Consider the following 15,485-nt stretch of genomic DNA (forward strand, 5'->3'; position numbering starts at 1 on the left):
TAACAACTTCCATTTTGAAGTTTAATTAACTTTAAGTAAGCTGTGTCTTTTGTGGCTTTTGTTTTGACCATGGATTTTTCTTTTTCTGGTTCTATTCATTCGCTTTCTCTTCAACTAATTGCTCATTCATGAACTTGATGACATAGTATATTCGAATACTTTTAACAAGTTATCCTGAGAGCCTTCACACATTTGAATATTTCGAATGTTTTTAGTTTTTTTTAAGAGCCTATATATTTAAAATATTGGTTTTATTCATGTTTGGATAAATGTTTTCTAAAAAGATTTTTATCATGAATTATAAAACTGATTTAGTTGGACCAATTAACCTAGTAAATTACCCCTTCTTATTTGAATATGCTTTAAAATTCACAAATAATTGGTTATGGTCTTCCAGTATTTCGGCTTCAGTTATAAATATGCACAATTCTGGGTCACAATTATGATTATCTCTCACTTTTCTCATAACACTACCCACTACATAGGAAAGCGCATTTAAATCCGCACAAGTGCCAAATTAAATCGCTTCGTTAAGATTATTTATATGACTGGAAGACTGTGTTAGCTTCGATCTTAGAGGCTTGGTTGACTTACGTATATTTGTTACAATTTACTGCATCAAAAAGCTGGTCAACTTGATGCATGAATTCTGCACTATAAAGAGCTTCTGAATCCAGAGTACCTAAATGGAAATTCTATTGTAATATGGAAAGTAATAAGTCACTAGATATTGCCTACCAAATGAAATATATGCTGATATTCCGACTGAAACGGAAAAAGACATCATAGCTGAGGGGAATTAGTTCCAAATGGCGGCAAACTCGGAACTAATTTGGTACAAGCTAATTTTTGCGGGATTATGTTCATCTCGACAAACTATATGCTGAAAAGCCAATTGCTCGATTTTTCAATAGGGGAACATGTTTAAAAATGGCCGCCATTTTGTCTATTTTTGGTTTTGGGCATTTACGCGAAAACCAGTAGATATAGGCCTACGCATTTATCGATTTTGACCAATCTTATTCAGGCTGCAATTTCCTATCGAATAATATCTATCTTACCTGGGGTACTTTATATGGGACATGCGCACATAGATTGAACCTCGTTCTCTAAACCTGTGACTACTGTTAAGAAAAAAGGAATTTTGACAATAATTAACGCTAGCAAAACAAGAGGAGACTTAAAAAGGGTAAATATTCAAGATCTCGAAAATCTGAGGATTCATTCTGCTTGCCGAATAAATTATATTCATAAAGGTAAAATTTCGCAGTATTTAAAATCAAAGGCGGAGGGCAGCGGAGATTCTAGTCAACCATCGACGAGAACTTCTACACCAATATTCAATTAAAAATGTAAATTGCTTATTTTGTGGAAAAAACTGCGAAGTTAGAAAAAAAAAAGAAAAACTCGAGCATCAAGATTTGTGGAGACGCTTGATATTAAAAACGCGATTGTGAAAAAATGGCATTCGCGAAACGATCAATGGGGAACTGATGTTTACCGTAGGTTATTTTCTGAAATTGATTTAGTTGCTTCGGAAGCGCGGTATCACATTGCGTGTCACGTTTCTTTTGGAAGAATTAAGGCCAGAAATCGGGGTAGACCTTCAAATGAAAACCTGGAAGCGGCTTTTGAAAACTTATGCAGTTTTCTAGTCGATTGTTCGAACCGATGTCAGTTTTCAGTTTCCGAATTAATCACAAAATTAAGTGCTGAACTTGGAGGCACCGTTGGCTGGACTGAGAAACATTCAAAGAAAAGATTCAGCAACTATTTTGGAGAATGTATCGTAATAACCAACAAACCTGGGCAGATAAATATCGTTTGTTTTAAAGGTTCGATGGAAACCCCAATTCAATTCAATTCAATTCAATTATTTTATTAAATTTATTTTTTAAGGTTACATGTGTTATAGGGCTAAGTCATAATTGACTTGTTAGCCCTTGCGTGTGGTTCTCTTATTTGTAGAGTTTTTAGCAATGTAAAAAAAAAAACATATAAAAAAAATAACAAACAACAAAAAAATAATTACATAAAAAAGTACTGATTATAGAAACTTTCTTAATTTAAATATACTCAATATAAGAAATAATAATAAATAAGTAAAGGGATCAGTGAGATTGGAAGATTTATATTTAAGTTGGGGTATATTTAAATGTCATACGATAACAACAAGTGGTTTCGAGATAAGCTCGTTGATGTAAACGAAGAGAGAATGCGAATTGTTAACACCGCAGCTCCAATTCTTAGAGAAGTAATACGACTCTAGGTTTGTTCTTACGATTGTTATCAGACTTCTGAAGATATTATAAGTGACGGTAAGCACGAAATTCCGAACATTCTAAAAGAGTTTATGTCAACTTTATTCGGAAAACAAGAAAACAAAATTAAATCTTTGGCAATAGCTAACGCGATAATGTCCGTGATCCGAGCTAGGCATTACTTATCTCCTGTATTATCCGGACTTGCAGTCCATTTACACCGAAAATTCGGCTCGAAAGACCTTTTAGATATTTTATCTAAATTTGGATTTTGCAGCTCTTATAAAGAGGCTTTGAAATTTGAGTCTTCAGCTGTTTTACACTCAGAAGTTTCTTACGACGAATAGCGTTTGCGCGGTTTGTTTTTGATAATGCGGACTTTAACATTAGAACACTTGATGGGAACAACACTTTCCATTCTATGGGCGGAATTTGTCGCGTCACTCCAGAAAACCCGGTGAATTTCAACCAAAACATTCCAAGAAATATCACTCAAATTATGTCTTATGACACACAAAAGTACGGAAGTGTAACAATTTTAAATTACGCGAGAGCGGAGGCAAACAACCTGGGCCTTGCTACTATAGAAAGCGTTATCAACAACTCCGTTGAAGACATTCGTCGTTTACAACGCGTCGAAAAGCTGAACACATTTTGGATTTTTAGAAGCTACTTCGAAAAAGTGCTGGCAATATCTTGGAAGGGTTTTATGTCACGAGTACACAATGAGGCCAGAAACATGGCAAATTTTTTCAAATCGAAGGTTATACCACTTCCCTTTGTTAACTTAGATCCGGGAAACTTAAATATCATCTATACTGCGCTGTGTTATGCTAAAGAAAGCTGCGAAAAAATAAGACAAAAACATTATATTGTGACATTTGACCAACCATTTTTTCTGAAAGCAGTGACCATGGTGGAATCATCGGAGCCAACAAATGTAATTTCGGACATTTGAATTCGCCTTGGTGGGTTTCATACGTTAATGTCATTCCTTGGTTCTATTGGATACGTGATGGGCTGCAGTGGAATTGAAGACATTTGGGAGACGGTTTACGCAAAGAATTCTGTATGTCACATGCTCAATGGACACGCTTATTCAAGAGCACTGAGACCGCATTTTCTTACCCAACAAGCCTTGTCGTATTTAATATTAGAGAACTTAAATTTGTATAGAGGTGTTATTGATAATCTATATTGGCAATTTGTTCCAGAAAAGTTTTAGAGTGAAAACCTATTAGAGATAGGTTCAGTTTTTAAAAATTAACGGATAAAACTAAAACAATCCGGAAGAACGGGCAAATTATGGATGGTCTACTGGGAAATGGTAGAAGTTGTTAAGAATTTCACTTATGCCAAAAGAAGTGCAAATTGAGATTTTCATATTAATTCTCTCAAACAAATGATTCAGTACTTCTACTGCGAGGAAAAATGGGCCAATAACTTGATCCCCGAGCAAACCCGCCCAAACATTCAGTGCGTCAGAATTTATAGCCAATTTCTTTGAAAATTTTTGACAGCACTCTACAACTTTCTCATTGAAACGATTTTTCTAGCACCTACCGATTTTTCTGAAATTTAGGATTTAAAGCGATCCCATACTAATAATAATACCCTGGAAATTTCGCAACTCTATCTCTTGCAGTCTCTGACAAAAATGCCCAGTCAGAGCATTTCAAAACACCCGGTATTTTTCAGCTCACAGTGGTCTTTAGAAAACTCACTTTAGTCTTTAATTTAAAATATATTTTATAACTCACTTTTGTCTTTAAAATAAAATATTTTTATAACTCACTTTTGTCTTTAAAATAAAATATATCTTATAACTCACTTTTGTCTTTAAAATAATATATATTTTATAACTCACTTTAGTATTTAAAATAAAATATATTTTATAACTCACTTTTGTGTTAAAAATAAAATATATTTTAGAACTAACTTTTGTTTTTTGTTTTACAAATTGTACTTTTAACTCTTTTGTTTTACAAATTGTACTTTTAACTCTTTTGTTTTACAAATTGTACTTTTAACTCTTTTGTTTTACAAATTGTACTTTTAACTCTTTTGTTTTACAAATTGTACTTTTAACTCTTTTGTTTTACAAATTGTACTTTTAACTCTTTTGTTTTACAAATTGTACTTTTAACTCTTTTGTTTTACAAATTGTACTTTTAACTCTTTTGTTTTACAAATTGTACTTTTAACTCTTTTGTTTTACAAATAGTACTTTTAACTCTTTTGTTTTACAAATTGTACTTTTAACTCTTTTGTTTTACAAATTGTACTTTTAACTCTTTTGTTTTACAAATTGTACTTTTAACTCTTTTGTTTTACAATTTGTACTTTTAACTGTTCTGTTTTTAATTTAACCTTTTAAAGAAATAGTAGTTAAAGGAGTAGGGTGGCGGAGTGGTTAGTACTTTCGCCTCGCAGCAAGAGGAGCCGGGTTCGATCCCAACTTGTGGCACTGGGTGAAAACTCGGAACTACTCCTTCTGCGTTGAGTTTGCAGGTTCTCTCCCCACTGGTTTAAGGGGTTTTCCCCCGAGATCTTCGGTTTCCCCTTCCATAAAAACTTGTTGAGGTTAACGGTAATAGTTAGTGTAGGGAGCTGTTGGCTCGAACGCGTGGCATGCAGGGCTTGCCACCACCCTCCTACGCATTGTAACCCGGCCACCTGAATTAATGGCTTCAAAAGTCGCTTGACGACTTAGGCCTAAGGTGGTGCCTTGGGTATTAGCCTAGCTGATTATTATTATTAAAGCTTATACAATGTTCCAAATAACTTTATTTTTGCCTAAAACGTTTAGATCATTTCTAATACCACAGATGTTTAAACTAGTCTTTCTTTTACTTTGATTTGATTTTCTAATTTGATTAGTAATTCCTTTAAGGAATCAATTTCACCAAATTTGAAAACATTTTGATAATGCGGCTTTTGAGTTTTTCTCATCAATCCATAACTTAGGCCGCAACTGCTGTAACAAATTATATCTGTATAATTTTTCTAAAATAAGCTTGTTCCTATTACTATTTTCCCCGAAACCTTTCCTTATTTTAAGGTGTGATTTAACTAGACTAGTGAAAATCTCAAAGGCTTCCTCTTTCAAATATATCAAACCCCTCGATCTAATTTCTGTCTTGCAAACTGTCGCTTTCAGAAGCTACAGAAACATGATAAAACCCGCTTAGCTGATCAATTACGTAGCCACCAACTTGGTGGAGTACCAATTCTTCTGACGGATTTTCTCTGCCATTTTCATTTTTTAACAGTTAATGGTAAATCAGCAGTCAGATCATTTCTCTTAAAAAGGAATGTACTATAGAGTTCCCTTAACATTCTGACCGAAAATACCCGAATGACGCAATGTTGATCCTCAATATTCAATTAATTGAATTATTCTACGTATATGTTGGAATGAAGGTATCAAACTTTCCATGAAAGTTTTATTACTTGTAAGAGCAATTCTGTTTTTCGTGATATTGGTTTTATAAACGCTGTTTTATTTTCATCCTTATTGGATAAATCATCCAAATAATCCATGGCATCATCAGTAATGAAGTGACTTTTTTGGGCATTGATATCGCCAAAGCAATTCTATAAAATATTACTATGTTAATAACAGTGGTGGAAACAGAAAAAACTCAAAAGGGGCGGGGGGCGCTAAAATACATCTTGAGCTATGGGTGTAATAACAAATCATCAAGTCACATGCAAAGCTTAAGAAAACTTTATTCCAAGACAAGAACTACAATCAGCCGAATAAAAACACACCTACAAAACAAAAGTAACAATTTGTGTTATCTTCTTTAAACGATGAATTCCATGCGCCTATTCTTCCTGAAAAAAATGGTTTATTAAATCGTCGATAGGACAATACATATCAAGGTGAGTGTTCAACAGAGCTAAGCCATTAAGTCGATCCTCTGCCATTTCATTGTCGACATCAGCCAAGGTTGGTAGAACAGCTGCTCAGCCGCACTATTAGTATTATTATTATTAGTAAGAGTTGAGGTGGTTGGGTTAGACCCAACCTAGCACTTCGACCAGAGGTCCATTGTGCAGCCCCAGCCATTTAAACATAGAAAAGCCCAGTCTCTGAAACGAAGCGCAAGATTTGCTTCGCCATGATGATGGAAAAATCGCTCGTTTCCAGCCTATGCATACCAAGGTACTCAAACCTTTAAGCCGCATACGAGTCAAAGACACAAAGGACATGAGAGGAAGTTTCCTCCTCTGTAAGGCATGCCCTGCACATAGGACTCTCACTGATACCAATCAGATGCAGATGTCTATTAAGCTGGCAGTGACCTAAAAGTAGGCCCGTAAACACCCTTTTACTACTCTTAGAGAGCGAGAGCAACTTAGTTGCTCTTTACTTAGAAGGCCCAGGAATAAACTCCTTGACCTGCCTCTCAAGCCAAAGCCTAACCTGCCTTACAGCCATAGCGCTATGCACATGGCTGCGAACCAGGCAATTTTGTATTGGAATAGCAGGCTCAGCACCTAAGAACCGAGCCTCCGCACCCTCCTGGGCCAGAGTGTCGGCCATCTCATTACCTTGATGCCCCTTATGACCAGGCACCCAATATAGCTGAACCCTATTATGGGTGCCCAGTTCCGTATGGAGATCCAGAGAGCTAAGAACGAGCTTAGAAATAATACTAAACTTGTTAAGAGCGTTAAGGGCAGCCTGACTGTCTGGGAAAATCTGAATAGTCTTGCCCCGATACTTTTTCAGATGGCTGAAATCTTAGCCTGAAAAACCGTAGCAAAAATGCCAAGGCTCTCAGAGCCTGGATTTCCCTGCTCTCCAAGTTTCCCGTAACTAATTCCGCCTTATTCGGTTCAGTCAAATCAACCAGTATTTCTGAGCTTTGCGAACTCGTGCTGGCCTTTCCAGCTAGAGTTGCTTCGCTCGCTTTTGAAGGCATCAACAGTGCTCTTAAATTTTCCATCATTTCGACCTTCTTTCTACTTTCCAACTCAAGTTTAGCCCATTTTCTGTTCATCTGGTTTATTGCTTTTTCGTTTTGAGCATTTAATGCGTTCGGGTTTGCTCCGTTTCTGAGTAAAATCTGAACAATTTGTTGATGTACTCCTTCGCAAGCTAAATGCAGCGGTGTCTCCATTTTCGCTGTAGCATGATTTACATCAGCGGCACTTTCTATAAGGCAGGTTACCATGCCTTCGTTTCCGTTGCTAGCGGCATAATGCAGAGGCGTCCAACCATCCGTATTCTTAATGTTAGGGTTTATTCCCTTTTGAATTAAAAGTCGGACCAGGTCCTCGTTGTTTCGCGTCGCTACGTGGAGGAGCGTGTCGCCATCGATTTTGAAATTGACGTTGCTGCCATTGTTCAATAGCAGAGATGCGATGTCCTTGTGACCTTTTTTAATGGACAGATACAACGCATTCCTCTTGTTGTTATCTTTATTGTTGATCATCGCTCGATTTTTCAGCAATAACTCGACAATGCGGTAATGGCCTTTACTCGACGCTGCGGAAACCGGACAGTATAGTCCATACGGAGTGGATTTGACCAGAGCTCCTTGCTCTAAAAGCGCCTTGCATTCCTTGAAATTACCGTGTAGTGATGCGAAGTACAGTCGAAGCCAAACCGAGTATTCCCTTTCGAAAAGGTCGACAATTTTCCTGAAGTACTTAGTCTTAGCTATATCAACAGGCTTTCTTCCGTTTTCATCCAGAGCTTCTACATTGGCTCCCTTGTGAAGTAGCAGCTCAACCATGTCCTTATGACCGTTTTCGCAAGCCCAGTGTAACGGGGTTTGCTGTTTTCTAACATTATTAACATCCACCCCGTGTTCTATTAAAAGAGTGAGAATCCATTCGTTAACATTTCCCGTTAATGTGGCATCCAACATGGTGCCCTGAGGACTTTCCAAGATATTTGGCTCAGCCCCCTTTTCCAGTAAGAGACGAACAATATTCTGGTTTCTATTCTCTATTGCCAGTAATAACGGGGACGAACCGTGATTGTTCAAGGTACAGGGGCTCGCTCCGTTTTCTAGGAGAGCCTTGCAAATATCGTAATGGCCATTAAAAATTGCCAAATGCAGGGTGGTATTTCCTTCGCTATTTTGGTAATGGACGTCTGCTCCATTTTGTATTAACGCCTGCACTCGACGATGGTCATCTACTTCCTCCACAGCCACATTTACTAATTCTTCATTCAAACTCATTGTGCTTTTGATGGCTATCGAGAAAATAAAAAAAATGCTTTTAGTTTGATTATGTAGGTTACCTATTTACTTATAACTGTTATAACAGAAGACCAGTTGCACTTCTCCCACCCCGGTTATGAGCAACAAGAGCTTTCATCAATTCGCTGAAAAGGTTTTTGTGAAAGCAATTTCTTCAATAACGTAGGACTTGGGACGCTGAAAATAATGTTTAATATGTGGTGGACCTAATTCAATAACATTAGATGGTAGATCAAATTCGTTTTTTATGTTAATCTACTCTTATAGACCTAATTATTGCAAAAATAAATACAATAGAGCTCGGTCTTTCATAACAATTCTTCAGGTAGTAAAATAATATTGTGTAACATATTCTTGTTCTCTTCCGAGTCCATTAACATTAATTTGTTAAAAGTCTATTTTAAAAAATTGATAAAAGTTATTTAATTTATTTTGTTATTAATATTATTCTTTAATGTGACGTCAAGGACGTAACATCAAGAAACATTCGCCAAAATCAAATCCGTAAGACATTTTTCGAAGCATTGGTATACATATTTAATAGCACGCCACAGCAGCAACTCCTTCGAACCAGGTTGCTAGAAATAGAACTTTGCCCCAAAAATCACTATTTCAAGACCAGGTAATTCCCGAAGTTTTAGTTTTAAAAATGTTTAAATATCCATGGAAAGGAAACTTGAAAATATAACGGATGACTATGACAAAAAAGTTGACACGATTTATAGGTTCAATCGATTTGAAAGATTTCGTTTAAGACCCGAAGAGACTGGGTATAAACGTACAACTAGTCTAACTTTATGACTGAACATTAGTTTTATTTTCTTAAAAAGTAATATTTTAATACAATTGTTATGTAATGGTGAAACTATTTACGGTCAAGTAGCAAATCTACCACCAATAAGAAGTAAAAAAATTTAATGTATACACTCGCGTGCAGAGGCTTAGCTAAAAATAATGGGACCTCAATGAAAAATGGGAAAATGGTACATTGAATTCACTCATCGAAGACCTATAAATACGCGGGCATCAATGCTTCTCATTAAGCTATACTAATAAAAAGTAAAAATTAAAGTATAATTTATAAAAATTCATCAACAATTTTTTCAATATCTAAATACTTATGGGCCTATTATTGTATATTATCCGATTTTTTACGACAATAAATTCGTTATAGGTCGAGTTCTATTGTAATTCCCCTTCTAATTCTTGTTCATAATTAGGGTTATTAGAGTAGCTTAACATACGAAGAAATTTAAATTGTTGTTTCAATAGATGTTGTTGACTTACGTTCGGGATATTTTTAATGTTTTGTTTTGACGTCGCGAGTTCTACCTAATCGACGAAATGTGATTTGACGGTGTTGGAAACCGTAGAACTAAGGCTAGAGCATTGACTTGGGAATATTACCGCTAGAATGACAATTTCAATCTGCTTTCCGCGAATCAAATTTTTCAAAATTGATAACACTATCATTTGTTAGTGGCGCCATCCGCTGTTAGCGGTGGGAACTATATACTATACAATTGAATTAATAGTACTAATGTACTTTGTAAGTGATAGCATGGACACTGTATCTCTTAAGGTGGAGCAGCGGGGTACAAATACACAGACTTATATGTATCTCTAATCGGACGGGAAAAGCATTAGCTGAAATAGTCGGTCGTACTCGATTCGCAGGGCCGTCAAGGTCATTCGAAAGAATGTAAACCCCCATTTCAAACGGAACGTTTTGTCGACCACGTGACGAATTATATGGCCTTGACAGCCTGAAACTTTCAAAATTCTTGAACCTCCCCCCCCCCTTATAGAGAGACGGTGGCGGCGGCAGGTGATTTTGTATGGTGGAAGCTACAGCTTTTCCCGTCCGGTTAGAGATACAGTGTCCATGGTGATAGAGTTGACGGCTGGGTGCGGAACGGCGGGGTACAAATACATAATCTTATGGGTGCGCCGACTCGAAATTTCAGAATTCGTTTCGCGAAACTACGACTCTCGAACGCGCCTATGTCATTCTAGCGGTATTATTTCCAATTCAATGGGTTAGAGACGAGACCGGTAATCGCTTATGTACTCGACCCGAGCACATTTCGGGTCTTTGCTTTATAACAATAATAATTTGGAAGGTCGTAACTGAAAACTGTGAAAATGTAAGAATTTAAATATTTTATATTAAGCTTTTTTCAAAACCCTTGCCCTATAGTCATTCAGGGACGTCTGACGAGACGAGTGACGTCGTCATTGTGACACATTTTTCATCCTTTAGTTTTACTTTCGTTATGCCTGGTGAGTTTTGGCTGTTTACCTCTTGGTTTTGGAACAAAGAATAACGTTTTTAAGTGAACTATAGTTCGTGGTAATAATAATTGTGATAGAAAATATTATGTAAAATATCGTTAATAATCAGGAAGATTAGAGTGAGGCTTCGGAAGTTTCCAAAAATGGTAAACAGCAAGTGTCGACTCGACGTGAAGTAGCTCTTTTGTCCAAACATTTTGACCCAAAAGGCGGTTCATAAAATATCCCTCGCGATGATTAGCTCGTTTGTAAATTTTACAATAACTTAAATTATATTAATATATTATAAATGCGATATATAATTAAGGTTAAAGTACACTAGAGTATAAGTTACCTAATTATATTACTGTACAATGGTTCTCTGCCGACATTGTTTCGCTTTTTTTAATTTTAGCTTCCTTTGCCATTAATAGAAGGCCCTACGCTCTCCAGTAAAGTCGGTTTTTTGAAGAATCAGATAGATGCCTTGCCATCTCTAATAACAAGGGCCATATCATAATACAGGTGGAAATGATAGAGCTGACTGACGCTTTATAATTGTGTCCCTTTGGTATGAGCATTTAGGGTAAATTTCGTTGACCCTGAAAAAGTCGGCCCTACCTCAAAAACGTTGCTTCTAACAATGCCCTTAAAATGACGAAAAAGTCGATGAATGGACTCGCTTTTGGTCTTACAAGGAGAGTACCCGAGGTGTTTCTTGCCGATTTTGTTCAAAGTCGGGCGTAATGTAGACCTTTATGAGATATGAAATTTTCCAAAAGGAGACGCTGCACTACCCATTCAATTTGCCATGGTAATTGAAAATGTTTTTGACCACTTACAACAAAAATATTTTTTTTCCTTATTTTACCTACAATTTGTTACAATTTTACCCCAAAAATGTTCCAATTTACCCAAACTTGATGAAATTTACCTAAATTTGGTGCAAATTACACATATCGTGATTTTCCAAATTTTTAAAATTTTCGTAGAAAATCCCATGCTTTTTTAAATGGAGATTTTTTGGTTTTAAGTGATCAAAAACATTTTCGGTTGCCATTGCAAATCGAATGGGTAGTGCAACGTCTCCTTTTAGGAAATTTCATATCTCATATAGGTCTACATTACACCCGGATTTGAACAAAATCGGCAATAAAAACCTCAGGTACTCTCCTTGTTAGAAAAACCGCGTAATTAATCCGGCAAGGTGATGAATAAACGAGATTAAACACCAGATTTTTGAAAGTCGCGCCTAAAATGTTTTTAAATTGTCTTTTTGAGTCCCTCAACCGATTTTTTTGCCAATTAGACTTTCCAATTAACCCAGAGCGATGTAGCGGCCACCACGGAAAGCTCAAACTGCTGGAGTTTCGTTTCTTAAGCAGACATCTTGTTTTGCTTAGCAGAATCCATTGGCTTATGAGCTTTTCCCCTTGTCCGCTATGTGGCTGTATTTCCACTAACAAGGCTCATTGGGCACCTTAAAAATTTAGAAAAAAAATAGTGCGAAACTTACCCGAGTTCCACCTGAAAGATAAATGTTGTAAATCCGTTTCACAAATTCCACTATGTGCTTTTCAGCTTCGCATAAGTTTTAAAATGCGCAACTTACACAACAGCGGCCAAGATATCTTGAAACTGATTGATAACTCGCTTTGACTAATAAGTTAAAGGCTAGTATATATAGATAAGATTGGAAAAACATTTAAAGTTGGTACGCCCATAGCAACGCTGAAGCAACGAGAGGGGGGGCTGGGGGAAGAGACTCCGGTAAGGTCACCTGCTGTTGCTCCGAATAGACGGTAAAATAAATTCCAACGGCTTCCCAGCCTCTGAAGGGTTTTTGAATTTGGGGGTAGGAAAAAAGGGGAAACGTTTCGTGACAGCATGGCTGCCAGCCTCCCCACTTCGCGACTTTAATTGTCACTGAAGTCAATTCAATCGTTTTTCACGTCTATTACGATTGATCTCAATTAATAATTTGTATTTTAATTTTAAAGAATTCAAGTTATAGGTAAATTTACAGTTAAACAACCATTTTGTCTAGCTTTTATTCCCAAAATATAATGGTCAGTTTACTTAGATGGCGCCACGTGCTCTACGAAGAATCATGATTTAGATATTTGTTACTCGGCTACAGTTAAAAATTGGTCTCTGCGCATGCTCCAATACCAACCAATCCGGTGTTCCCTCCCTGGCTAGTGTCCAGTTTTTAAGTGGCAATGACGGTTTAAAATTCCACCCCCATTTATTTTACCGTCTATAGACAGATAATAGTTAGTGGAAATCATGTTAGACTTTGTTCATCGCCAGATCGTGGGCGCCCAGAGTTTAATCAAACCATAACCGATTTTATAGTACATTTTCTTAGCATTTTGTACTCGTTTTTGAATATAACTATAAATAACGTGATACACTTAAGATTTCTGTTCATGATAGTATGTCGGTTGTTTCGGTACAGGAAACTCGTTACTGAAGAATATTATAATAATAATAATAATCAGCTAGGCTAATACCCAAGGCACCACCTTAGGCCTAAGTCATCAAGCGACTTTTGAAGCCTTTAATTCAGTTGGCCGGGTTACAATGCGTAGGAGGTTGGTGGTAAGCCCTGCATGCCACGCGAGCCAACAGCTCCCTAAACTAACTATTACCGTTAACCTCAACAAGTTTTTATGGAAGGGGAAACCGAAGAGCTCGGTGGAAAACCCCTTAAACCAGTGGGGAAAGAACTTGCAAACTCAACGCAGAAGGAGTTATTCCGAGTTTTCACCCAGTGCCACAAGTTGGGATCGAACCCGGCTCCTCTTGCTGCGAGGCGAAAGTGCTAACCACTCCGCCACCCTACTCCTTCAACTACTATTTCTTTAAATCTACTTTAAATTCAGTGGTCTAGTCGGGGCAGGGCATCACCCTGGTGCTTTTTCAGGGCTGCCTCATTTTTTTCAACTTGCCAGGGCGAGCCTTGCTTCTATTTCGTAAATCATTTTTCTCGAATAAAGGGTGTATGAATTTATGATAAATTTTGCACGCAGAAAAATACCATAACAAGTTTTAGGTACGGCCAGCTTCGATCACGCTAAAAATCGAAGTTGGACGTACCCAGGTAACGCCCCGGTCCTTTTTATTTTAGGATTACACCTGCCTTAAATTCGTATAATTTACTGGTAGAGCTATTTCAACTTGCGCCCCTCTCGTAGACCGACTGAAAAGCTTAGGAAATTTAACACATATTTCAAAAACATTAAAACAAACTTAATTAGGAAAAGGCTGGTCTACTGAGAAGGATGCTTGAGTAGTCAGAGAGGAAGAGGCTGGTCTACTTAGAAGGATGCTTGAATAGTCAGAGAGTAAAAGGCTGGTCTACTGAGAAGGATGCTTGAGTAGTCAGAGAGGAAGAGGCTGGTCTACTGAGAAGGATGGTTGAGTAGTCAGAGAGGAAGAGGCTGTCTACTGAGAAGGTTGCTTGAGTAGTCAGAGAGGAAAAGGCTGTCTACTGAGAAGGTTGCTTGAGTAGTCAGAGAGGATGAGGCTGGTCTACTGAGAAGGTTGCTTGGGTAGACAGAGAGGAAGAGGCTGGTCTACTGAGAAGGATGCTTGAGTAGTCAGAGAGGAAGAGGCTGGTCTACTGAGAAGGTTGCTTGGGTAGACAGAGAGGAAGAGGCTGGTCTACTGAGAAGGATGGTTGAGTAGTCAGAGAGGAAGAGGCTGTCTACTGAGAAGGTTGCTTGGGTAGTCAGAGAGGAAGAGGCTGGTCTACTGAGAAGGATGCTTGAGTAGTCAGAGAGGAAGAGGCTGGTCTACTGAGAAGGATGGTTGAGTAGTCAGAGAGGAAGAGGCTGTCTACTGAGAAGGTTGCTTGAGTAGTCAGAGAGGAAAAGGCTGTCTACTGAGAAGGTTGCTTGAGTAGTCAGAGAGGATGAGGCTGGTCTACTGAGAAGGTTGCTTGGGTAGACAGAGAGGAAGAGGCTGGTCTACTGAGAAGGATGCTTGAGTAGTCAGAGAGGAAGAGGCTGGTCTACTGAGAAGGTTGCTTGGGTAGACAGAGAGGAAGAGGCTGGTCTACTGAGAAGGATGGTTGAGTAGTCAGAGAGGAAGAGGCTGTCTACTGAGAAGGTTGCTTGGGTAGTCAGAGAGGAAGAGGCTGGTCTACTGAGAAGGATGCTTGAGTAGTCAGAGAGGAAGAGGCTGGTCTACTGAGAAGGTTGCTTAGGTAGTCAGAGAGGAAGAGGCTGGTCTACTGAGAAGGATGGCTGAGTAGTCAGAGAGGAAGAGGCTGGTTTACTGAGAAGGATGGTTGAGTAGTCAGAGAGGAAGAGACTGTCTACTGAGAAGGTTGCTTGAGTATTCAGAGAGGAAGAGGCTGTCTACTGAGAAGGATGCTTGAGTAGTCAGAGAGGAAGAGGCTGGTCTACTGAGAAGGTTGCTTGGGTAGTCAGAGAGGACGAGGCTGGTCTACTGAGAAGGATGCTTAAGTTAGGGTTCCTAATTTGTTTGGGGTAGAAAGGGACAGAAATTGAGGAATTTGTTACGCTTGAGCTTAGAAATGTTTGAGTTGGGTAGTTACGAAAGATTTAAAGTTAGGGGCCGTTTAAAAATAATAAAAAAATTACAAAATTAAATATGCATCAAAGTTAATACAATTAATACAAAAAGAAATAACAAAGAATCATTTACAGTTACTTCTTACTAACTTAGATGCGAAAATGTCTGCCAGCCAAGTTTG

The sequence above is a fragment of the Leiobunum rupestre genome, chromosome 8 (assembly GCF_980474605.1).
Source record: "Leiobunum rupestre chromosome 8, qqLeiRupe1.1.hap1, whole genome shotgun sequence".
NCBI classification, from domain to species: Eukaryota; Metazoa; Arthropoda; class Arachnida; order Opiliones; family Sclerosomatidae; genus Leiobunum; species Leiobunum rupestre.